This window comes from Rhinopithecus roxellana, chromosome 17 (assembly GCF_007565055.1).
Source record: "Rhinopithecus roxellana isolate Shanxi Qingling chromosome 17, ASM756505v1, whole genome shotgun sequence".
NCBI lineage: Eukaryota > Metazoa > Chordata > Mammalia > Primates > Cercopithecidae > Rhinopithecus > Rhinopithecus roxellana.
Genome location: NC_044565.1, coordinates 37072824 through 37099899, shown reverse-complemented (window position 1 = coordinate 37099899; position 27076 = coordinate 37072824). Strand labels below are relative to the sequence as shown.

Sequence of the window (27076 nt, the reverse complement as noted above, 5' to 3'; positions counted from 1 at the left end):
TTAGGAAGCAAGCACTTAAAACCCAGCTAAAAGCCTACTCTCTGTTGTTTTCATGCTTCCCGGTGCTAGAAAGAGAGCCTGTCTGCGAAACACCAGTAACTGCACGTTGTCTGTGTGGAAGGACATTGAAAGACTCGATAAATTACAAGGAGGAAGGAGCTAGCTCTCATTGCAAACTTGACCTAGCCTAGATTAGCAACCCGGGATTTGACTTTCCATGTGACCCTTCCCCTTTGTAGTCCTCAAAAGCAAGCCTGGACAAAGCCCGGCTCCCTCCTTCCTAACTCCCTATCAGGAAGCTCCTTCGCCCCTTCAAATCTCTTCAGGGGCTTTGAAATCCCGGGCTCTGAGCCCAAACTGGGTATGAATATTCATCGGGGGCGTGGCCCCCCCAGCGCGCTGGGCTCCAAGCAGCTGCGACTAGCGGAAAACGCGCGCCAGCTGCACGGAGGCACACAGTTCCCATTTTGTGTGCTCGGCTGACTGCACGTCCAGCCTCAGCCAGCTCAAGGCGGCCACATTGTGATTCTGTGGGAGGGGCTTTACCGAGACGAATGGACTTTTCTGAGGCAGGGCCCAGGAGCTGTAATTCGAGGGGCCTCAGATCTCCCTGCTACCCACCTGCCAGGGCAAGTGAAATTCCACTGAGAAAAAATCAGGCGTATCTATCCTCTTCCAGGAGTTTGTCCCCCTTTTAAGAAACAAATATCCTGCTGGGCGCGGTGGCTCACGCGGGTAATCCCAGCACTTTGGGAGGCCAAGACGGGCGGATCACGAGCTCAGGAGGTTGAGACCACCCTGGCTAACACGGTGAAACCCCGTCTCTACTAAAAATACAAAAAATTAGCCGGGCGTGGTGGCGGGCGCCTGTAGTCCCAGCTACTCGGGAGGCTGAGGCCGGAGAATGGCGTGAACCCGGGAGGCGGAACTTTCTGTGAGCCGAGATCGCGCCACTGCACTACAGCCTGGGGGAGACTCCATCTCAAAAAAAAAAAAGCAAGTATCCCTTGTGTTAACGATTGGAGGCTTTTTATCCTCTGCTGGCGCCTCCTCCTTTGCAATTGTCTACAATGGAGACTGTTTCTTCTCCCTTCTTAGTGATTACAACTGCTACTTACATTTTTTTTTTCTTTCAAGATCATGAAGCCATGTTGTCTCTATCTTTCCTCTCCTTCATTCTTTACTTAGTAGCACCGATAGCGCTTTTAACTTATGTCTGGTTAAAAGCCAAACATCCTGGATTCAGATTCTAGCTTGACCACTTATAAGCGCCATGAGTGTGGTGAGTTAGCCTTTTTTGCATCTATTTCTTTATCTGCATAACAGCGATAACAATACCACCTAGCTCACGGGTTTTTACTGAGAATAAATAATTATATACAGTCATGTGACAGTCATGCATTGCTTAACAAGATCTGAGAAATGTGTCTTTGGGCGATCATGCGGTTGTGTGAACATCATAGTATGTACTTACACAGACTTACACAGACTCAGATGGTGTAGCCTTCTACACACCTAGGATATATGATAGCCTATTCCTGCTAGGCTACAAACTCAGTGCACCTTGTTACGATACTGAATAGTGAAGGCAAATGTAGCACACTGGTAAGTATTTATATATCTAAACATATGTAAATATAGAAAAAGTACACAGTAAAAATGCAGTATTATACTCTTATGGGACCACAATAGTATATTGACTGAAATATTGTTATACATCACACGACTTTATAAAACAAGTTTGAATAGCGCCTGGCATATAGTAACCATTTAGTACATGCTAGTTATTAATGTTATTATTTTGATTGGATAGGCCTGGTTGAAGATGACTGAGTGTAAACCAGAATGCAAATCAGCTGGGGCACGTACTACTGGAGGCAGCGCCCCCTGAGAAGGGGCCAAGAACCCGCACCCACCAAAATCAAGACGAAAGGCTGAACCCGGAGAGAAAAGGGAGGTGAGCCTGCGGAGGGAGACGGGATGCAGCTGAGAGGGGAGCGCCAGTGGAGAGGTGGTGGGAGCCAAGCCATTAGAGGAAGGATCACACAATGTCCAGAGGTAATGAACACAGAACTTTTCAGTTTGTTTTTAGGTCAGAGTCTCAGATCCTTGTCTACACTCCATGGATTCTTAAAGCAATTGGAACCTCAGGCTGGTCCTAGAGCAGGAGCTGGTCCTTTACTTGGGGCTCTCAGGTTGAGAAGGTTGAGCTCTAGGATTCTCCACTGACCACCTCTCCCTGTCTTTGCTCTCTTCCCATCTTTAAACTCCCATTGAACTGGCATGCTATTCTCAGCATGACACTCAGGCTCTTGACTCCACCCAGTCCTTCTGGTTACATTGGCCATGGTACCTACGTTCTTGTGTTTCCTAGCACTGTCTACCTACCCTCTCTCCACAATACCTATTACACCCCCACCCCAACCCATAATTCCCATTGGTTTTCAGGTATGCCAGTCTTCTTACAGTTTCCTAACCATGTTGTAGTGGGGAAAATGCTACGTGTTCACTACCTCGTTTCACCTTCCTAGGCAGATGAGAAGACATCTCCCAGTTTCTTTTTGCAGCTAGGTTGGGACACTGACCAAATTTTTGACAACAAAAAAGTAAGTGGCAGGATATGGCATTCTGGTTCAGGAAAACTAAGAGGGAGTCTGAGTTCTTCATGCTTATTCTTTTTTGTCCATATGCTAGGATGTGCAAAACTCTAGCTCAGTGGGTTGTAAAATGGAAGCAGACTGGGTCCTGAATTTCTGTTGCAGGAACGCTGACCAATTGGCATAAGATTTTTTTTTTTTTTTTTAATGAGAAAAAAAGCCACTGAGATTATGGGGTTTTATTCGTTACCTCGGCCTATGCTGTTCTATCCTAACAGCACACATACCATGCTTTTTCTTATTTTGGCATCTCTATAGTTACATTATGTCACTTGGAATGTCTCCCTGCATTCCTACTCTGCAGCAAATTGCTACTATCCTTGGTTTTTCCTCTGTGATCTTATAGCACCATGCTCTGGTTTCTGGTATGAGTGATTAGATGGATCTTGGCACCAGTAAGGAAAATGAAAAGGAGGAAGAGGTGTACATTTGGCAGAGAAAAAGAACTCTGTATGTGCACAATGTGTTTGAGAATGGGACATCCAGGGATATATGGATCTGAAGCTCAAGAGAGAGACCCGAGCTAGAGATAGGTAGAGGGTTGAGAGTCATGAGCATATGGGAAGAAGTGGAAAAGATCACCCAGGGAAAGTATGTACATTAAGATAAGAGAGTGGAAGATGGAAAGGCGAATCTTAGTGGAACACCATCCTTTAAAGGAAGGCAAAAGAAGCAGAGCCTTTATAAACTTCACAGTGTCCCCCTAAGGACATTCAGGATTGAGCATGAAACCTGGGAAAGCAGGACTAGTTTATTGATCAACATTTACAAATGTGAAACCTAATTCTGAGGAAAACAGGGAATAGTGCAATCAAAGCTGTTGAGTAGACCCAAAAATGCCTTTGAAGGTGGAATTGCTCACCTTTGTTACTGAGAAAACTCCCGGGCAAGAGTTTAGTTTTGATCATGATGAAGGTAAATTAAAAGCCGACCTTGGCTTTTATATTCCTGGCTTTCCTCAACCTGAAGTCTTCTGACTTCTATGAACCTAAAGGAATGAGAAAGTTGCAAGGATTTGTAACTGGCTGTAGGAATTAATTGTACTCACTAGCCTATATTTTGTTTTGCTTTTTTCTCCATATGTTTGCTTTTTGGAAGTAATTCTTAAATTGTCTAAATGGTCACCTTTTGTTGTTGTTATTCTTTAAATGGTACCTGGACAGCTATGATGGGTCAAGAGAGAATTGCTTTATACTGCAAGGCTATCAGAAGATCACTGAGGTTGCAGTGAGCCAATATTGCTCCACTGCACTCTAGCCTGGGCGACAGTGAGACTGTCGTGAGGAAGTGAATGTGATAATCCAAGAGAGATGACAATGGATTGGAACACAGTGGCAGCAGTGGAGGTAGTGAGAAGTGGTTGGATGCAGGATATATTTTGAAGAGGAAGCCAACAAGATTTGGATGTGAGAAAAGAAAAAAAAGTTAAGAGGAGTCCAGGAAGACTCTAAAGGTTTTGAATAGAGTCACCATCGACTGAAGGAGTACAGACTGGGAGTGGAGCTGGCTTCAAAGGAAAGAACAGAAGTCCAAGTTTGGACTTGTTAAGTTTGATACATGAAGCAGGCAGCTGGATAAAGGTCTGGAGTTCGGACGGGCGTGGTGGCTCACGCTTGTAATCCCAGCATTTTGGGAGGCTGAGGCGGGTGGAACACTTGAGGTCAGGAGTTCGAGACCAGCCTGGCCAACATGGCAAAACCCCGTCTCTACTAAAAATACAAAAATTAGCTGGGCGTGGTGGCAGTCGCCTGTAATTCCAGCTATTTGAGAGGCTGAGGCAAGAGAATCACTTGAACCTGGGAGGCAGAGGTTGCGGTAAGCCGAGATTGTGGCACTGCACTCCAGTCCGGGCAACAGTGTGAGACTCCTTCTCAAAAAACAAACAAACAAACAAACAAAAAAGACAAAGAAGTAGTCTGGAGTTCAGGATAGAAGTCTGAGCTGGAGGTGCACATTTGGCAGCTTCTGGTGATATTTAATGCTATGAAACCGGGTGAGATCACCAAGAGGGTGAATAAGAAAGAGAAGGGGTCTGAGGGCTGAGCTCTGGGGCCCTCCAAGATTATGAGGTCAGAGAGAAAAGGCCGGGCCAGGGAAGGAGTCTAAGAAGGAATGCCCAGTGAGAAGGAGGAAAATGAAGAAAGGGTTTGTGCCGGAAGCCAATTAAAGAAACTGTTTCAGAGGAAAGGGAGTCATCACTGTGTCAGATGCTACTAACACACACCTCAGATGTGACCTGAAAAGCGAGAAATGGACTTAGAAAAGTGTAGGTCAGGCCAGGCAAGGTGGCTCACACCTGGAGTCCCAGCCCTTTGGGAGGCCAAGGTGGGCAGGCTGCTTGAGGCCAGGAGTTCAAGTCCAGCCTGGCCAACATGGCAAAACCCCATCTCTACAAAAGCATACAAAGATTAGCTGGACATCTTGACGTGCGCCTGTAATCCCAGCTCCTTGGGAGGCTAAGGCAAGAGAATCGCTTGACCCTGGGAGGTGGAGGTGGAAGTGAGCTGAGATTGTACCACTGCACTCCAGCCTGAGCGACAGAGTGAGACTCCATCTCAATAATAATAATAATAACAACAACAACAATAACAACAACAATAACTGAGGTTCTTATAACACTAATATTATTCAACATCTACAGTCTCAGAGATTCTAGGTCCAGATCGCCGGAGTATCTCTCATTCAGAAGTGCAACTCCCTCTAAAATCAGTTCCTCGTGAAAAAGGGATGGTTTCTCTTTGATATAGAGATATGGATGTTGTCAACTATTGTAATCTCATATAAAATTCCAATGCAATGTGCTGGTTTAATGTAGTTTTTAGATGGAAAATGAGAAGCCCCAAATGCATTTTTGGTAACCAGCTCTGTTGCAAATGATGCCATTAGATGTGGCATTAAGTAACTTAACTCTTAAAACTTTGGGCATATTCAAGTGCATAGTACATCTGCCCTCAATCTTGGGAGTCTGTCATAAAATGGAGTCTGCAGAGTAAATGATATATCATTCTCCAGTATGTGGTGTATTTGCTGAACATCATGTATCAGAAGCTGAGAGAGAGAGAGACAGAAAGAGAGCAGACAATTTAAAAAGCCCAGCCTGCTCTGTGTCGAGGGCACTGCTCCAGAGTGAAATCTGCTTGTGAGCTACCAAACAGCAGTTTTCTCACACTGAAAAAAACTATCCTTGTAATCTGCAGTTTGAGTGACCTGTTCATGTGTTTATTCATTACTTTAGATTTCCTTTCATCAAGTCAGTGGAAACTTTACACGACCTCTGGCTGATGCTCTGCTGTTCCTAGTGGAATCATTGTCATAACTAGCATTTTGTTTGTGGGTTTGCACCTGAGTGCCCATTTTGGACCACTCATCATGTTAGGGGCTTATATCACATCTTTACTTTGCACATCAACTCTATGAGACAATCATTATCATTTTGATTTTAGAGTTGAGGAAACTGAGTCTTGAAGAGGTTAAGTTGCTTCAGGTCATGGCTGGTGAGTAACAGAGCTAGACTCAAAGCCAGGACTGCCTGCTTCCAGAGCTCATGCCCTCTCTATGAAACTTCACCAAAGTGGTGAGAAGAGTCTTCCTTGTGCCATCTTAGAGTTCTTCCTACACAACTTCTCACTTGAACTTGGAGGCTCCTATTTCTTGAGCCAGATCATAGGAGAGTTTGAGTTCATTTTAAAAGTTCTCATTTGTGATTTGAGGGAACTGAAAATTCCCTGAATTTAGACTTCAGATTCCATTTGTCTTAGTGTTCCTGCCTCCTCAGCTCCTGACCTCGTCAGTGGTGGGCCAGTTCATTGGTGGCTGGTGGTTGCTTGTGCCTCTGGACTCCTGTCTTGGTTATGCCTCTGACAAAGAGGGTGACCTGAGGAGGTCACTCAACCAGTTCATGTCTCTCATTCTCCAAATATAACATTAAGAGGGCTTGCCTGGACTAGCTAATTAGGCACTGGACTGCATGTTGGAACTATGAAGCTTATTAATTCAGTCAATTAACATTTATTGAGTGTGTGCATTGTGCAGAACCCTGGGGCAAGTGGAGGCATGGTATTCCTGACCTGTGGATGCACTATTCTATATATTTCCTTTATTTTTGCACCTCTGTGTGACTCCACCCAGCCCCTAAGAATACTTTTATCCCCACCTACATGTTTCTTTTTTTTTTTTTGAGACAGAGTTTCGCTCTTGTTGCCCAAGCTGGAGTGCAATGGCGAGATCTCAGTTCACCGCAACGTCCCCCTCCCAGGTTCAAGCGATTCTCCTGCCTCAGCCTCCCAAGTATCTGGGATTACAGGCATGCAACACCACGCCTGGCTAATTTTGTATTTTTAGTAGAGATAGGGTTTCTCCATGTTTGTCAGGCTGGTCTCAAACTCCTGACCTCAGGTGATCCGCCCGCCTCGGCCTCCCAAAGTGCTGGGATTACAGGCGTGAACCACAGCACCCGGCCACATGTTTCTTTAATTTCTCTGTGTGCCAGGATTCACTCCTGAATACTTTATTATCCTGGCCCACTCTGCTTTGCTTGCAGTGAAACAGCATGGTTTCCTCTTGGCCTTCAGGAAATCCTGTTATAATTCAACCAGTTTTGAAAATGACCTCTTTCTGCTCTACTAAGCTGGTAACGTTTCACTGGGTTGGAGTAGGCCAAGGTCATGTACAGTTCTATACTATTAGCTTAGAGGAGCATGCTTTTAAATTTTGATTTCAAACTTGTAACCTGAATTAACAGTGGGTCTTCCCACAGTGGGACCGTGATAGTGGCAATAGAAAGTTCCTGTGTTTGGGGCTCTCAGCCAGTGCATCCATGAGCCTGAGATAGAGCATTCCTGTGATTCCCAGGTCTGCTCTTCCTTGGTTTCTGTGCCAACCCATGAAAAAACTGCATGCTGTGACCAAATTCAGGATTAAGTTTATCTTGTCTACAGCCAGCTCTCCAAAGGTGAAATTTTACCTTATTCCATTGAATCCATTTTCTTGTATTTTTATTTTGGGATCTTTTAGTAACAAGGCAGCTTCCCGGGATTCTGTTGTGAGCAGTTCTGGAGTCGATGGGTTCGATGGGTATTTTTACGTGTGTGTACATTTGCTTCTATTTGTACGCGCGTGTGTGTGTGTGTGTGTGTCTGTGACCTACCAGAGGAAAGAGCCTCCATTTGCCTGGAAGCCTGGGATGTTTAATCTCTACTATTTGGGTTGCATTAATTAAGTGGAGTGGATGTTTCAAATACTTAGCTATCTTAGAGATACAAAGGGAAGGTCTTCGAAGAATCTGTACCATAGTGAAAGATACGTAAATAGTGTGTGCTGAGAAGAATGAGCAGCCCTGTGGGCCAGGAGCGAAACTACTGTAAAGAATTAGTGAAGGATTCATCAGCTTTCTAGGAAAAGGGCAGCGTGGGTCTTTATGCTTCACTTTGTCAAGTTTGAGTCATGCCCATTTCATAAAGTATTTGGCCTGTGCTAAGTGTTGTTCAAAATGTGATATCCTTGTTTGATATCACAAAGTGACATGAAATGGCAGATTAAAGGGAAGAAAACTACCATTTTAGAAGAACAACAGCAATTGAACACCTTATTATTCATCTCTGGAAACCAAGTTTCATCAGAAATAAGAAAACAGAATACAATTTGAGACAAGTTCTTGGCTGTTGGGCTTCTTTCAAGATTCCTTGACTATCAGAGCTCTATAGGGGATCCAAATGCAGCCTTAAGGGTTTTGTCTTCTCTCTTAAATTAATTCACCTGACGGCCAGGCCAGTGACTCAGGCCTGTAATCCCAGCACTTTGGGAGGCCAAGGCGGGCAGATCACCTGAGGTCAGGAGTTTGAGACCAGCCTGGCCAACATGGTGCGACCCTGTCTCTACTGAAAATACAAGTTAGCCGGGCGTGGTGGCGCGCTTGTGATCCCAGCTATTCAGGAGGCTGAGGCAGGAGAATCGCTTGAACCTGGGAGGCGGAGGTTCAGGAGGCTGAGGCAGGAGAATCGCTTGAACCTGGGAGGCGGAGGTTGCAGTGAGCCGAGATCGTGCCACTGCACTCCAGCCTGGGCGACAGACCAAGACCCTGTCTTAAAAAAAAAAAAAAAAAAATACGAGGTGGCTCATGCCTGTAATCCCAGCACTTTGGGAGGCCAAGGCAGGTGGATCACCGGAGGTCATGAGTTCTGAACCAGCCTGGCCAACATGGTGAGACCCCATCTCCACTAAAAATACAAAAGTTAGCCAGGCATGGTGGTGGGCACCTGTAATCCCAGCTACTCAGGAGGCTGAGGCAGGAAAATCACTTGAACCTGAGAGGTGGAGGTTGCAGTGGCCAAGATGGTGGCACTGTGCTCCAGCCTGGGTGACAGAGCAAGACTCTGTCTCAAAAAAAAAAAAAAAAAAAAAAAAAAAAAATTCACCTGACAACATGTAAGTTTGAAAGATCACAGCCAGTTGAGAGGGCTATATAGGCCAGGGATCTATTCGCGTTTTCTGAGAGTGGGATCACTTTTTTTTTTTTTTTTTTGAGATGGATTCTCGTTCTGTCACCCAGGCTGGAGTGCAGTGGCACCATCTCGGCTCACTGAAACCTCTGCCTCTTGGGTTCAAGTAATTCTCCTGCCTCAGCCTACCAAGTAGCTGGGACTACAGGCACATGCCACCACACCCTGCTAATTTTTTGTATTTTTAGTAGAGACAGGGTTTCACTGTGTTAGCCAGGATGGTCTCGATCTTCTGACCTGGTGGTCTGCCTGCCTCGGCCTCCCAAAGTGCTGGGATTACAGGCGGGAGCCACACTGCCCGGCCTGGGATCACATTTTAAAAACAGCTTTTCATGGTGATGACTAACATTACGGAAAGTACGCTATCACAAACAATAATCCTAAACCAAGTTGTTGGATGAGGTTCATTAGCTTTACTTTCTTGACTGTGATTATCTGAGATGCAGTTGGCTTTAACAATGGCCACTACTGAAAGTCATCCTGCACAGCAAGATTTTCTTTAGGTTTCCTTTAGAAACATCGTGGCTCCCTACCTTTTATTTCTAGCATTAACTTTCAAGGCGCTTTTACTCCTCTAGGAGTGCAGCCAAGCTGACCTTCTTGACCCTGAATCCTGTTATTTATGGAATCAGTGATTCTAGTCATTATTAATTCACAGTATGTCTGGCTTCACACTAATTTTAGACGCTCTTTCCTCTTGTTACCAGGGAAGACAACAAATGGCCTGGTTTGCCTTTTAGGAGACAAGAAACCAAAAGTACTCAGATATGACCTTTTAAGATTTGTGCTAATCTCAAAAACTTGAGATCTTTCTTGGCAACATAGTGAAGAGGTCCATGATTGTTTTCTAAGATTATCACTCAAGTGAATATATTTTAAAATTCCCCAGAATCAGAAAAAAATACCACTACAAGTATCTTAAATTTTGAGTCAAAAATGCTTCTTAGGACAAAGGTGCTGCCATTTCCAGATGGCACCTTCAGAATTTCTTTCAATTTAGCATTACTAACATTTGCTGCTTTGATTGAAGCAAGTTGAAGATACGGTAAAGCAACTCAATGTAAATAAATACAAATGCTGTTAAATGTTAATTTTTTGAAGTTGTTAGCTTTGTGCTCTTTGATTTAAAGGAAGGTTATGATTTCAAACCTGGATGAAATATCCTATGTGAAGCCATGTTTTTCCTACATACAAGTGCAAATATTGGGCCCTATAATTTTTTTTTTTTTCTCAAGATGGAGTCTTGCTCTGTCACCCAGGCTTGAGTGCAATGACATCATCTCGGCTCACTTCAACCTCCGCCTCCTGAGTTCAAGCAATTCTCCTGCCTTAGCCTCCTGAGTAGCTGGGATTACAGGTGCCCGCCACCAAACCCAGCTAATTTTTGTATTTTTAGTAGAGGCAGGGTTTCACCATGTTGGCCAGGCTGGTCTCAAATTCCTGATATCGTGATCCACCCACCTCAGCCTCTGAAAGTGTTGGGATTACAGGCATGAGCCACCACGCCCAGCCTGGGCCCTATAATTTAACCCCTGTACTATATTAAAACAAATAATTAAGGATGTATGCAAAGATTTAGTTACAAGTTGATACTGGCAAAAATGGGAAGTAAACTAAATGTTCAACTTTAGGAGAATAGTTAAATAAATAATGGCACATGCATACAATAAAATTCTAGCTACTTGAAAAGATGTTGTAGAGAAATATTCAATAACATGATAAGATGACAATATGTACTGACTAAAAAATGCAGTTTACAAAATAGTATAGACAGCATTCGTTTTTAACCCTTTTTGGGTCATATACCTCTTTGAGAATCTGAATAAAAATGTACATTTACCTTGGGCTTCCTAGCTCCCCATCTTCTCTTTCCTCTGGTTATTGTTTCAGCTTTAGATAGGAACACATTACTACTATTTTGCCTGTTGACCTTTTCCAAGCTTTGCTCTTGGCAGTTTACCTATAAAACTTGAGTTTCTCCCTTGTCTGCAATTGAGGTTAGGTAAATCATGAAACACTGAACTTGAAACGTTCCCCTAAATTTTATGTAAACAAAAAGGCTTCATGCATAACTTGTGTAAGATTACATCCACTATTCGTTCAGATACTTCTAATGTTCTTATTGTTCATTTTTGATGGTCATTCATTCATTCTCACAGGTAAAACACTCCACACAGAGCCTGGCATGTAGTAAACAAACACGTAAATGTTAGCTAGCTATTATTATTTTCACTCACATGCATTGATTTATCCATTTACATCTTTATTGGACCGCCACCTTGAGCCTAGCTAGCCAGTATAAGAAAGATACAGTTCTGCTCTCCTATAGCTTTCTTATGTTTATTGGGGAAAGCAGACATCAATCAACCACTAGAGAAAAAAAAAAGGATAGTGCTACGAAGTCGAGATGGAATGCACTGGAAGAGCATATACTGGGGCACCCAGCCTCTTCTGAGGTGTCAGGGAAGCTGAGACCCTAAGGGTGAATTAAAATTACATTGTAAGTTAAGAGTGGAGTGTCTGGGGAGGGAACAGCATTCCAAGCCGAGGAAACAACATGTGAGAAGAGCCCTAAGTCAACATTTGACCTGGATTCCTGTAGGTTTTCATAATTTAGGAAAGTTATACTCTTAGTCATTGACAGTCAAGAGAGTTGAAAGTGTAAGTCCTCCAACATGGACTTAATTGTGTTTTCAAAGTTTGTCTTCCTTAACTCTGTTTAGAAACTGGAAGATTGGATGTCCATTACAATTGTGGCGAGCTTCCCAACAGCTCCAAGGGAATACTGTTGGATGTATCGTGGGAAGTAAGCCAGCAAGGTTTCAACTGCAGATCTCAAATGCGAACACCTGGCTCTGAGTCCTAAATTGCCATGGAAATTTTAACAATGTTATCTCAAAATTGTGTTTGAAAAAAATAAAAGCAAACATGGTTCTCCTTGCCCCCATTGTGTGTACAGATGATCTGACTTGCTTCCTTTGAAGCCTGTTTGAACTTACAAATAGACGCAAGCTCACCAGGAATTACAGGTATGGTAGATAGCTTTGTAGGTGCATGTGATTGCAATGGACCCTCTTATCAAGTTTCAGTTATATCAAATTTTACAACAGCCTGGAGTCTATGAAACCAGACTTTCTGGAAGCAAAAGTTCAGTGAAAGTTCAGAGGCAATGGATGTGGCAGAACCACTTTGCAAACATGAAAGATCGAAAGAAAAATTATTTCCCTGTATTTAAGCATTACTAGCCTTTCAAAAATATTTTGCATTGTTCTCCCTCTTCCTACATAACATTATGTAAGATAATATTGCAAACCAAGCTCAGACAGATGCTGAATTATTCATAAGAACGGGCTACTGATGTGGATTGGAGAAAAGAAATAACAAAGTAAGAAATAATGTCATTGAGACTATAGAGTAAAAGGACATAGGCACATGTGAGTGAACAATGTTTCTAGAGATTTTTACCCCCAGGAGAGTTGTGTGCTGTTACTTGATTTATGTAGATTTTTACTTGAGAATGGAATCAACACCTGGAGAATTAACTGTACTGTATTATTTAACGTTTTATTTATAACTTTTCAGCAATTTTTATAATCAGCGTTATCCAGTCAGAGATGTCTTCTGATTCAGGATCCCAGGCTCTGACAGCCATGTTTTTTTTAAGAGAGATGATTTATAGTACCTCTCCAAATTGTTTGACGATTTGGAATCTTCCGGTCCTTGCCTATTCACTATTGTAATTTTACAGCAGACTACGTCAGCAACAGCAATTAGAAGACTTAGAAGCTCTATTCTAGCGCTCTTTCCAAAAGAAGTATCTAAAGGCTCTGTTTCTAAGGACTTTATTGTTCTGGGGTTTTTTTTTTTTTGGGGGAGGTGTGCATGGCCAAGATAGTATTTAAATTTTGGCTATGAGCCAACAGGAATCTCTATGGCTATCACTGGGATTGGGGTACAGGAAAGCCACAACTCTTAACAGGGATCTTTCTCTTTTAGAAAGTTATTCCATGGTAGATATGTGCTTCTTAAGCCTTCCTGATGAACCACATCTAATAAGTTCTCTAAATTTTCAAGTACAAAAATCTAATTTCCTTATCATTGAGCAAACCGTATTTAAATTAAATGATAGCTTAAAAATTAAAATGTAGATAATTCTTTTTTGTTTGAGAGAGAAAATCTTTTGTGAATCTCTTTTTTTTTTTTTTTTTTTTTTTTTTTGAGACGGAGTCTTGCTCTGTCGCCCGGGCTGTAGTGGAGTGCAGTGGCCGGATCTCAGCTCACTGCAAGCTCCGCCTCCCGGGTTTAGGCCATTCTCCTGCCTCAGCCTCCGAAGTAGCAGGGACTACAGGCGCCCGCCACCTCGCCCGGCTAGTTTTTTGTATTTTTAGTAGAGACGGGGTTTCACCGTGTTAGCCAGGATGGTCTGGATCTCCTGACCTCGTGATCTGCCCGCCTCGGCCTCCCAAAGTGCTGGGATTACAGGCTTGAGCCACCGCGCCCGGCCTTGTGAATCTTAAATAAATGTTTTTCCAGTTTCTAGTCATTAAATTTCTTAGGAATGATTTTCAACTAGGATGCTGTATTTCAATTAAAACAAACTGGGCTAAATGCAGTTAGGTATCCTGGAACAGAAAAAGGACATTAGCAGAAAAACTAGTGATATCCAAAGTCTGTGGTTCAGTTATCACAAATGCACCAGTGTTAATTTCTTAGTTTTTACAAATGTACCAAGGTTAAGTAAGATGTTAATATTAAGAGAAACTGAGTGAAGGGTTTACAGGAACTATCTGTACAAATTATTTTATAATTTTTCTATAAATTTGAAATTATTCCAAAGTAAAAATTCATTAAAATGTAAAGCAAATTGGGACATAGATTTCAGGCACCAGAATTGAACTAGCTATTACAGTTGATCATTAAGTTTAGTGCCAATCTTAGAAATCAAGATAATGAGGGGTGTGAGTAGTTTGTATGGTTCTTGTTAAGAAGAAATAATAGATTCATTACCTTCACTTGAAGTTATAAAATTTTGCAACTTAAAATTTTAGAAGAAATTTACTACGTAGAGGCTTATATAAGAAATCATGAGTAACTTAAAGGATGATGTGTTCAATTACTATTTAATTAAAAAAATGATTTTTAAAAAAACTTTTAAGTTCAGGGGTACATGTGCAAGATGTGCAGGTTTGCTACATAGGTAAACTTGTGTCATGGGGGTTGGTTGTACAGGTTATTTCATCACCCAGGTATTAAGCCTAGTATCCATTAGTTATTTTTCCTGATCCTCGCCCTCCTTCTACCCCCTTCCCTCTAATAGGTCCCAGTGTGTGTTATTCTTCTGTATGTGTCTATGTATTCTCATCATTTAGCTCCCAATTATAAGTGAGAACATGTGGTGTTACTAGTTTTCTGTTCCTGCGTTAGTTTGCTAAAGATAATAGCCACCAGTTCCATCCATGTCCCTGCCAAGGATATGGTCTCATTCTTTTTTATGGCTGCATAGTATTCCGTGGTGTGTATGTACCACATTTTCTTTATCCAGTCTATCACTGATGGGCATTTAGGTTGATTTCATATCTTTGCTATTGTGAATAGTGCTGCAGTGAACATATGTGTGCATGTGTCTTTATAATATATAATAGACAATAGAACAATTTAATATACCTTTGAGTATATACTCAGTAACGGGATTGCTGGGTCAAATGGTATTTCTGTCCTTAGTTCCTTATTCTCCACAACCTCACCAGTATCTGTTATCTTTTGACTTTTTAGTAAAAGCAATTCTAACTGGTGCGAGGTGGTATCTCATTGTGATTTTGATTTGCATTTCTCTAATGATCAGTGATGTTGAGCTTTTTAAAATATGCTTGTTGGCTGCATGTATGTCTTTTTGAGAAGGGTCTGTTCATGTCCTTTGCCCACTGTTTAATGAGGTTATTTTTTTCTTGTAAATTTGTTTAAGTTCCTTATAGATGCTGGATATTAGACCTTTGTCAGATGCATAGTTTGCAAAGATGTTCTCCCATTCTGTAGGCTGTCTGTTTACTCTGTTGATAGTTTCTTTTGCTGTGCAGAAGCTGGGTGGTTTAATTAGATCCCATTTGTCAATTTTTGCTTTTGTTGCAATTGCTTTTGGCACCTTCATCATGAAATCTTTGCTCATGCCTATGTCCTGAATTGTATTGCCTAGGTTGTCTTCTAGTGTTTTTATAGTTTTAGGTTTTACATTTAAGTCTTTAATCCATCTTGAGTTAATTTTTGTATATGATGTAAGAAAGGGGTCCAGTTTCAATTTTCTGCATATGGCTAGCCTGTTATCCCAGCAGCATTTATTGAATAGGGAATCCTTTCCCCGTTGCTTTTTTTTGGGGGGGGGTCAAGTTTATTGAAAATCAGATAGTTGTAGTTGTGTGGTCATATTTCTGGGTTCTGTATTCCATTCTGTTAGTCTATGTGTCTGTTCTTCTGCCAGTACCATGCTGTTTTGGTTACGGTAGCCCTGTAGTAGTTTGAAGTGGGTAGTGTGATGGCTCCAGTTTTGTTCTTTTTGCTTAGAATTGCCTTGGCTGTTCAGGCTCTTTTTTTTGCTCTATATGAATTTTAAAACACTTTTTTCTACAGTTTAGAACAGTTTTAAAAAACAGTTCTGTGAAGAATGTCAGTGGAAACATTGAATCTATAAATTGCTTTGGGCAGTATGGCCCTTTTAATGATATTGATTCTTCCTATCCATGAGCATGGAATGTTTTTCCATTTATTTGTGTCATCTCTTAATTTCTTTGAGCAGTGGTTTGTAATTCTCCTTGTGGAGATCTTTCAATTCCCTTGTTAGCTGTATTCCTAGGTATTTTATTCTTTTTGTAGCAATTGTGAATGAGAGTTTGTTTGTGATTTGGCTCTTGGCTTGACTGTTGTTGGTATGTGGGAATGCTAGCAATTTTTGCACTTTGATTTTGTATCCTGAGACTTTGCTGAAGTTGCTTATCAGCTTAAGAAGCTTTTGGGTTGAGAGGATGGGGTTTTCTAGATCCAGGATCATGTTGTCTGCAAACAGGGATAGTTTCACTTCCTGTCTTCTTATTTGAATGCCTTTTTATTTCTTTCTTTTTGATCGCTCTGACCAGAACTTCCAATACTATGTTGAATAAGAGTGGTGAGAGAGGGCATTCTTATCTTGTGCCAGTTTTCAAGGAGGAAGCCTTCTGCCTTTTGCCCTTTGAGTGTGATGTTGGCTGTGTGTTTGTTATATATGGCTCTTATTATTTTGAGATATATTCCTTCCATACCTAGTTTATTGAGAGTTTTTAATATGAAGGGATGTTGCATTTTATTAAAAACCTTTCTGCATCTATTGAGATAATCATGTGGTTTTTGTCTTTAGTTCTATTTATGTGATGAATCACATTTGTTGATGTGCATATGTTGAACCAACCTTGCCTCCCAAGGATGAAGCCTACTTGATCGTAGTGGATAAGCTTTGAAAACAAATGATGGGCCAGGAGTGGTGTCTCATGCCTGTAATCCCAGCACTTTGGGAGACTGAGATGGGCGGATCATGAGGTCAGGAGATCGAGACCATCCTGGCTAACACTGTAAAACGCCGTTTCTACTAAAAATACAAAAAATTAGCCGGGCGTGTTGGCGGGCACCTGTAGTCCCAGCTACTCCGAAGGCTGAGGCAGGAGAATGGTGTGAACCCGGAAGGCAGAGCTTGCAGTGAGCCAAGATTGTGCCACTGCACTCCAGCCTGGGTGACAGAGCAAGACTCCTCAAAAAAAAAAAAAGAAAAAAAAAAAGGATGTTAAATAGATTTTTAAAAAATTAATCTTCAAGATGTCAAGTACCTAACTTTAAAAAAGCTCGCCCATTATTTTGGCAGAGGGGTTTGGGAGAACTAAGGCAATATGCCCTAGGTATATTGCTTTTCAGTTATCTTAGCTGAGAAGTTAGAAATATAGAAAGTTAGGATTATTGTTTGGAGAACCTAAATGAATGAAACTAATATATCCTTCAGGCTGTGTCTCTTAACTAAAGGCCTCACAGCGTAATCAGGGAGGGGTCATAAACTTAGTGTTGATTCAAGGGGTACTGATAAGCTTTAGGATGGGCAATAAAACTGACAAAGATGTATTAATTTAGGAAACTTACAGGTGGTGGGTTATCCCTCTTCTACCCCAAGATAGGCTTCATGAGTCCTATTAAAATAACTTTATTTATTTTAACCCCAAAATGAATTTTTGAATCTGCTTAAATAATTGAAACAATTGCATGACTGTGAGTTCTGCACCAATTTGTATGTAACAGGTGATTTTGGCTGAGACTTTTTGTAACTATTGCCAGTCAACTACCCAGACCATGAACAAACAAACAAACAAATAAGCACTTTAGTGTGTTCCTGTAGAATCAGGACTAAACTTACAACCTGCAAAGGCTCAGTGATTCCTCTGTGGTGGAGAATGCTAGCTGTCTGCCAGAATCAGTGCTCCCATTTCCCAGGCTCCTTTGGAGTTTGGGAGGAATTGATTTGGGCAACTTTTAGCTTATTTACTTAAGAGTCATCCCTGGCCCTGGACTGTCCTCTTTCCCTTTCTGTGTGGCTGGAATAGAGCAGCCCTGGGAAATGCATATTGAAGATAGCAAGAGGCACTGTCAGCACCAGCTCTCAAAGGACTATGTGACTCAGAGCTGTCTGCCAACCCTTAGCCAGTCATCTAAGACCAAGATATGACAGAGGCTACCTTCTGTATTCTCTGAGTTAGTGGGTCTTCCATCATAGCTACTTAGCCCACCTTGTCTAATGTACCCTCAAAAAACAGGGATTCTGGCAAATTGTGCTGGAGAGTATGACTTGCACCTGTGATCTCCCATCTTTGACCCTAAATCTCTGCTTTAGGACTCACAAAGTCTGGTGTGTCTTTGGGCACGTGCCTAAGCCTGCAGCACAGATTCCAACTAACCCAGCCACTTGTGTGGAGGCAAAGTCCATCTCACTCCCCAAGTCAGGGCTGAACAGGGCAGGGAGGAGAATGGTTGGCCTCCCCTTGTGAGAGGACCTTGCTGGTTTTGCTACTATATGGAAAAATGAAGCATGGGGTGGACAAGAAGAATTTGAACTAGATAGGCTGGAGCCTGTTGCTCGTATTACGAGACGTGTAATCCACCATACATAAGAGTGGGGCTTAGTCAGTGTTAAGCTCTGGCCAACTGGATCAGCCCTTCCTCCCTTGAGGAGCAACAGCAAGTAGTTAGGGAGAAAACATGGAGATTCTCTCTCCATCATTCTCCACCCAGGAGACAGAAGCTATATAGAAAAGACCTGGTGCAGGGAAGTGTATATTGATTAGGGTGGGAGATGGGGTAGAGAAAATGTTCCCCTTACTCAAACAAGTCAGCTATCAAATGTGCTCTCCGAGCTGATATGTTGAATAAGCCTAATTGGTGGCATCCACATCAATATTAGAGAATGTTTGCCAAATATGAGAATTTTGGTTTCACTGTTTGGTAATCCTGGCCTTTTTGGGACACACCCTCTGGGAGAGGACACAGAAGTATTGAATAATAGAGGCAAAGGTGATGAATCCCCAGGAAACAGAATCTCAGTCACACCCTGTTCTTTCCCATGTCCTGTGACAGGTTCCTGGGTGACTCACAGTCAAGCCCACCCTAACATTTGTGGGGTTTGAGAGAAAAGTATCAACAGAGTTATTCAAATGTTTTGAATCAAGCTAACAAATTATAAAATAAGTGCTATTCTTTGAGCCATGAATTGAAATATTTTAAAAAGCAAGAAAATTGCCTCTGAACACTACTGCAAAGCTATCTTTAATGCAATAGTCTATTCCATTCATGCTACCTGAGGAAAGGTTGGGCAAGTTTTCTTCTCTTGTGTTTTAGTCACTCAAACCCATACAACCTCTGCAGCAGTGTCCATCTCTGAAGTCCACAGCAGCAAGACCCACATCTCTGATGGCATTTGGATGTGAGGCAAGAGATGTGGGGAACGTTTCCCTGAAGCCTGAACAGAGGTCAGGAGATCTGATGTTTAGGGTCAGGGTCTCAGTTGCCAGAGCTGAGGGACAAAGCTGTCCATGTGTTCTTTAACATTATGTCTTTTTTGTGTTTGTGACATGTGGAGCCCTCCAAAGCATGGTCCCCTCTTGCCTGGGCCTAAGGGCAGTATGTCTTGCACATTCTTCTTGGACGCTTTTTACTTGGAAGATTTCTTGTAGTTGTGAATGGAGCCACTCCTGCTTTGCTGTCTGAGACTGTATCTGCTGCTCTGAGAGTGAACTTTCTTCCTAAGGATTCTTTCATTAGCATCCTGAATGGAGGGCGTTGTCTTTTCTAGTTCCTGATAGCCCTCTTTCTGGGGAACATGGGACAACAGCTCCACAGTTAGTTCAGGGGCTATTTGGGCAGCATTATCCTTTGTATTATCTGGAAGCATCCTTCCACACCAACAGTCAGCCAGAGCACCCAGGCAGAATCTAGGCATCCAAGTTCTCAACCACTTCCTCAGCTTCCCTCAGTCCCACAGACTTCTTTTTCATTCTTTTCCTTCAGGACTGACTGAATCCTCCAGCAAATACACAGGGCTCCTGCTCTCCGCCCCAGTAGCCAAACACCTAAACCGGGCCTGCAGATTACCATGGCCCCTTCCCCGTCCCCCATTGCCACAGTTTATGCTCAACTACATTTTCTCCCAATAATCAGACAACAGGTACAACTGCTTCATAAAGCTGTTGCAAATTCCCTAATGATAAACTCACATCAGCACCAGGGAAGATGCTTGTCTTTCTATTCCCAATGGCTGGAGGGCATCCATCTAACCCTCCCAATGGTTATGGCAAATACCAAATGCTCCCTAATGGGGCTATGTCCTGATAAGTCTATTTAAGTTGAAAAAAAAACCCAGTAAGTTAAAAATGCGTTTAATGCACTGAACTTACTAAACATCATAGCTTAGCCTATCCTACATTAAAAGTGCTCAGAACACTTACATTAGCCTATAGTTGGGCAAAATCATTTAATGTAAAGCCTGTTTTATAATAGTGCTGAGTATCTTGTGAAATTTATTCAATACTGTACTGAAAATGAAAAACAGAATGGCTGTATGTGTACTCAAAGTATGATTTCTACTGAATGCATATGGCCTTTTCACCATCCTAACCACCAAAAAAAGGAAATTCCTGTAAGTTGGGGACTGTTTATAATTTACATAGATGTTTAAAAGAATGGGAGGCACTAACATAGGCTCTGCTTTACATCATTTAAAATCGGGATTTCCTCTTGTCAAAAGGTTATTTCTACCTACTCTAGATTTGGGCAAATGCATTTACAGAGGATTTATGGGATTTATAGCCCGAAATATACACCACGACTATTCAGGTTTTTTTTGTTTATGAACTCAAAGGCTAATCTGCAGAAGACCTTCAGATACCGAGACAAAGACGACAAACTGTCCTTAACCACGACTCTGGTGAAATGCAGTAGAACGTGATCATAAGAGAAACCCATCATCCTAGAGCCTAAATGTAATATTTAATATCATTAGACTGGGGGTTTATCCTTCAGTATGTTGAGAAGAAAACTGATGTTCAATTTTGAGGGAAAAATAGAAGAATTATCTCGAAAATTGGTGAGTAGGATGACTCCTTTTTGGGGATGGGGTTGATTGTACTTCAGTTTTCTCCTGAGAAGTCCATACATATGTAATTAATTAGGATAGTTCAGCAAGGACTGAGATCCAATTAGAATACTACATTCCAATTTTGACCATCTCCTGGTTCATTTGTTTATGTATTTTGCTTTTAAAATAATAATTAAGCAAAATAATAATTGAACTTGATATGTTCCAGGCACTATAGTAGGCTCTTTCCCAATGTAATAGCTTACTTATTCCTTGCCAAGAAACTTCTGTAAGATGGGTTTAACTGTATTCATTTGACAGGTGATAGAGCTAAAGGTAGAAGAGGGTAGTCACCTACCAAAAATTTCACAAGTAACAAATCTCAAAGCCGGAATTTGAGCTTGCAGCTCTATGGTCCCAGAACCTTTTGCACTAACTCATACTGCCTTCTACAGTATTTGCAAATACACAGGTGCCCAGTCTAAACAACTCATGCTAAGGGAGTTCAGGGCTGGGGTGATGAACAGAAGTTTCACTGCAAAGGTGAAACTAGGAGGTGAGGGCTAGTCCTGATATTAGGTAACACAGATGCATTTGAATACAGGAAAATATTTGCTTCTCTGAAAGTCTAGCCTGGGTAGAAACTGTCCCAGACTGTGTCAGAATGCCAGGTCCTATGGCATGTTGGTTTCATGTTCATGGGTAAAGTTAGGCTGGATTTTTATTTTTAATTCAGGAATTCAAAAAACATCTTTCTTTTTTTTTTTTTTTTCTGTTTAGGTTTATATTTGCTTGTAGGGCAAAATACTGGAACGAATGTGATGCAGCAGAGAAAGAATAGCAGCTTTAATATAAACCTACTCTTTCTTCCCTGCAAGGCCAAAAGTTTCAGCAGGACACTCCAGTGCTCTAATTCCATTCAGTTACAGCTGCTCACCATTCAGAAGCCAAAACTCAAGAGACAAGAGTTGGTGGGAGCAAAAGCAAGTTTATCCGGAGGGCCAGCAAATTGAGAAGAGGGTAGACTAGTGTCCTAAAGCACCATCCTAAGTCAGTACAAATTTTAGTCTCTTTTTAAGTTAAGCACAGGGGAAAAGGAGGGGGTCAGAATCAAGAGGTAACCAGTGATCACAGACATCTGCGTGTCAGTGAGGGTCTGAGAAGGGTGGGAATTTCTTTGTTCTTGGTCAGATCACAATGCTTCTATAAACAAGTTATAGAACACAGTTAACTATGTTTAACAAAACGTGGTTGTTTATATACTTCTCCTTTAATCCCAGAGTTAGTTTAAAAAACTACATGATTGCTGTTTTTGTGTATTATCTCAGTGTTCTAAAATTATCCTAGCCTACATACAGGAATGGGTAGAGGCCCCTTCAACAAAAATGGACTTAGTTATTTTAGTTCTTTGACTGTTTCATTGTTATACATGTGCTTTGGGCACACAGCTTTGGTCCCCTCCATCCCCTATTTCAACTCTCCTGGGGTTCTCCATATAACAAAACACCTTGTGAGTTTTATGTCAACAGGGAAAATATTAGAGAATAGTATATGTTCCACAACTTTTGGCAACATGAACCTTTGTGAGCAGGACATTAGCATTTCCTTTTCCATCATTATTGAACTAATTTTGTGGTGCAAAATAGAGGGGATGATGATGTCACCTTGGGGACAAGAAGTGGAACTGTGAAGCAAGTTCCTCAGGGCCTCCACAGACCTGCCTAACTCTCCACACAGGGCTCTGCATTCTTGGAAAGGATCAGAACTTTCACTGAGGTTTTTTTTTTTATGTTTCCTTGTATCACCTCCTGGTTTTATATTTATTCCATGTTTCTTTATATCACATGAATTAATCTTATTGTAGAGAGAGGAGGTGCAATGTAACCATTAAAAACAGGGACCATTGTGGAAGACAGTGTGGTGATTCCTCCAAGACCTAGAGGCAGAAATACCATTTGACCCAGAAATTCCATTACTGGGTACATATCTAAAAGAATATAAATCATTCTATTCTAGTATAAAGATACATGCATGCATATGTTTCTTGTAGCACTGCTCACAATAGCAATGACATGGAGTCAACCTAAATGCCCATCAATGATAGATTGGATAAAGAAAATGTGGTACATATACACCATGGAATACTATGCAGCCATAAAAAGGAAGGAGATCATGTCCTTTGCAGGGACATGGATGGAGCCGGAAGCTGTTATCTTCAGCAAACTAATGCAGGAACAGAAAACCAAATACTGGATGTTGTCACTTGTAAGTGTGAGTTGAATGATGGGAACACATGGACACAGGGAGGGGAACAACAGACACTGGGCCCTGCCAGAGAGTAGGGGGATTGAAGGAGGGAGAGCATCAGGAAGAATAGCTAATACCTAGGTAATTAGATGATCCGTGCAACAAACCACCATAGCACACGTTTACTTTTGTAACAAACCTGCACATCCTGCACATGTGCCCCTGAACTTAAAATAAAAGCTGGAAATAAGAAAAAACAAAAACAAAAGCAAACAAACAAACAAACAAAAAAAACCACAGGGATTATGGAGGCAACTGGATCATTTCTGTCACTTTCTAGTTGTATGACCTTGGGTAAGCTACTCACTTTCTCTGTAAATAGTCCATAAAATGGGGAGGTAATTCCTCCCATCCAGGTTTGCTAAGAGGCTTAAATGTAAAACTGTATGACAGCCCTTAGCAAAATGCTTACTACATTGTAAATGCTCAAAAAGCGGTAGTGATTATTGTTATTGGTTTGTGTCTTTCATGTTTCTAGTTTCTTGGTGAGAGAGTCATGACTATTTTTTTTTCTTTGACAGCAGGATTGATGACAATGTCTGGGTCTACACCAGTGTTTCCTAATTTCCGATATAAGCCATGGAAGGAAAATGTTCTTGCCTTTGGTTTTCCCCTCCCTGCCCTGTTTCTGGGTGGTCTTTCCCCACTCCCACCTCATCTCTTCTTCCACCCCTTACCCTCCACCTCCAGATTCAGGGTAGAGAATATAGACGTGCTGTTACCAGTGTTCAGCATAATTTTAATGGAAAAATGCTATTCTTCATAATCCCACAATACTAAGCTGCTTCTGTTAACAAAAAACTATTTATTGTACAGACCAAAAAACTCTGGTGACTGAATTTTCTCTATTTTTTTCCCAATCAGTCATGCAATATACACTTAATACAACTCTGAGACTCCTTGATAACAAACTAGCAAAAATGAGGATAAAACACTTTGCAGACTAAAAGTTCCATTTAAATCCTTGTTTTTGACCAAGCAAATACAGGGGTAGGAATGCTGAATGTTCAAAAGAGTTGTCTCTATCCCCAAGAGAAGTGGCCTGGAAGGGAGGGAGAGGTCATCGTCAATGAGGTATCATTGGCAGTCATGCTGACATGGTCTCAATCATTTGCTTGATCCCCTTGGAAGGGTGGCTCCACTCGGGGCACCGCTCAGGGTCTGGGCCAGCTCACCCCCACTCTCTATTCCTGCTGTGGCTGTCTGCACAGCCACGCCATCAGCCCAGCAATTCCTCTTGGCTTCGCAGAAAATTCATGCTTTCCTGGCACTTAGAAGTGGTAGTAGATCTGGAAAAGGAAACCAAAGTGAGGTAGAGAGGGTAGAGCCCAGTGTGGGAGTCACTGCATGAGTAAGTCTGGGTTCAAGTCTGGGCTCTAATGTGTCCTCGCTGGGAGCCTCTGAGTAAATAATTTAGCTTCTTGAGCCCGATTATCTGTAAAACAGTGCTTCCTTTATTCATTGTTAGATATTGAGTGAGTACTTACTGTATGCCAGCACTGTTCTAGGTGTCCACTGGTGCTAGGGATGGGGGTGAGGGGCTATGGGTATAGAGAGTCCAGTTTTAAAATAAGTCAGAGAAGAATTCACTGAGAAGGTGACATCTGAGCAAACACTTGAATGAAGTGAGGGTCTCTGGGGGAAGAACTTTCTGCAAGAGGTAGCTAGTGCAAAGGCCCCACGGTAGGAAGGAGCCTGATGTGCTAGAAGCCCAGCGAGGGGGCCAGTGTGGCTAGAGCAGTTGAGAGAAGCAAACAATAGCAGAGATGGGCCAGCTCCGCAGCCAAGGTGTATGAAGCCACATAGTTCTGGGAAGGATTGGGCTTTCACATTGAGATAGGATGGAAAGTCATTGGAGGGTTGTGAGCCAAGGACTTACATTTTGCAAAGGTCACTCTGGTTACTGTGTTGAGAATAGACCATAGGGAGGCCTACCCGGGAAGCAGGGAAACGGGTTAGGAGGCTATTGTCTCTGCGTGACAGGTGGTGGAGTGGACTAGGGTGTAGCTGTGGAGGTGGTGAGAAAAGGCTGAATTCTGGAGATAGCTTAAAGGAAGAATGAATAGCGTTTCTGATGGAGTGGATGTGGGTGTGAGAGAAAGAAAATAGGAGAACTCAGAGGTTTTTGGCCTGAGCAGTTGGAAGAATTGTGTAGCTATTAACTGAGATGGGAAAGCCGGGGGAGGAAGGGATGGGAGCTAGATGCAGAACATGATGATAATAATAATTTTGCCCTGCCTCCCTCACAAGACTAAATGTGATGATTTATGTGTAATTTACCCCGCAAATATGCTCTGTGGTATTCAAAGGGCCCTCTCCTTCCTGTGCAGAAGTGGTCTATTCTCTGGACATACTCCTCTTTCTCACTCCTCAGGTGGTGCCAGTTGATGGGGGAGAATGTTCCTGACATGTGGACCTGAATCTGGCAGGTATCATCTGAGCTACGTTTAGGTGGATATTTTGGGATAGGTCCTCACAACTGTGACTCAAGTATGACTTAACAGTTAATGTCTTTATTTCTCCCTAACAGAATATTGTTTCTAATTTTTCTTTTATATAGCAACTGATGTTGCCATGCAGATCCCTTGGTTGCTATGAGATGGTAACATCACTCTGCCCCGCGATTGGCCAGTGCCTCCTCAGCTGCGGTGCCTCCCAGGCTGTGTGGTTCTCATGTGGGCCACTGACACAGAGCTGTTACTATGGTGAACTTTACAATTTCCTTTGATTGGTGGATTTCAGAAATAGGCCATCAGTGGAATTCATTATATTCAGCTAAGTAAAAATGAAAAATACCATAACTTTCCCCTCATCACCAACATGAAGGAAACGTGACCCTTCATGACATAATAAATCGCTATTAGGTAACTTAGGATCCTTCAGGGGACTGAAGCGGGATGATCCTCCTATGCCAAATTTGGGTGGGAAATATTTTCCCTGTTGCTTTGAGTTGGTTCTTCAGAGTTAAGAGCAATGGGCTAACCAGAGCTGGAACTTCAGCGTTGGGAGGAGGTGTGGGATGGGGCATGCACTGAAATGTAAACTCTATTGTCTCTGGAGTGATGGGTGATGCTGGGGGCCTGAGTGTGGAGGGCAGTTTTACATCTCAGGACAATGTTTTCTCAGATGCTCTTCCAGAAAGGAAAGCCAGGAATACTCCTGGCTGGAGGCGGCATGCCTGGGGTCAGAGTCAAAGTAGGGTTTGTGCTGTCTGAATCCTTTCTCCCACTCCCCCAGCCTGGCTCAGCTTCTCCTAGGTGGATTGGTGAATCCTGGCCAATTATGCTTCTGCTCATCTCTACTCTCGGCAAATAGGAAAAGAGAGTGAAGGACTGAGTTTTAACTCTTCTAATTTTGTAACCTGACTCTCTATAAGAAAAAGTGGGAGAAAGACCGATGAAACCGAGAGAAGACGTGAATTATTTTAAGTGCATCAGATCTACCTTTCTAACAAGTCTTGTTTGGAGTGATGGGGGTGTGGGTGGGGAGAGGGGAAGGCCCAGGCTAAGGAGAGGGAGAGAGTCAGGGAACCACAAAAACAAAGCAGGTAACAGATTAGAGCGCTAGGGCTAGTGTTCAACACCCAGAGCGCATCAGTTTTAAAACCTCTTTGCTCTATGTGACAAAGCTGTTTTTAGTAATAATCGCAACATGAAATGAAAATAATGATGGCCAGAAATGTTCTTTTGTGAAATTTTGTGTCATTTCAATAAAAACTAAAAATACAATAAATACTACAATCCAAAAAATGAAATAAAGTTATAGTATAATATTTTAATTTCATTAGTGTATTTTTGTGAATAAAGGGATGAAAACTTATACCTATATATTGGTCTTTCACAGTCATGAATAGTGATTTTTTGATTTCTGTTTTTGTGATTAACTTCTGCACATTTGTCAATGACTTTGTCAAAGTTATTTTTCTTCCCATATCATGAAGTTTCTATCTATCTTTGATCAGAGAACATTTTTCATTAATTTTAATT

At 42.0% G+C, this 27076-nt stretch overlaps 1 long non-coding RNA gene across 1 annotated transcript; it reads left to right on the top strand.

The window, feature by feature from the left end:
* The first annotated feature begins 401 nt into the window (after positions 1–401).
* LOC104658221 lies at positions 402–26758 on the top strand. The gene is made up of 4 exons (XR_747400.2): positions 402–522; positions 1814–1957; positions 25651–25869; positions 26328–26758. It is a non-coding gene; the product is annotated as an uncharacterized LOC104658221 (long non-coding RNA).
* The last annotated feature ends 318 nt before the right edge of the window (positions 26759–27076 follow it).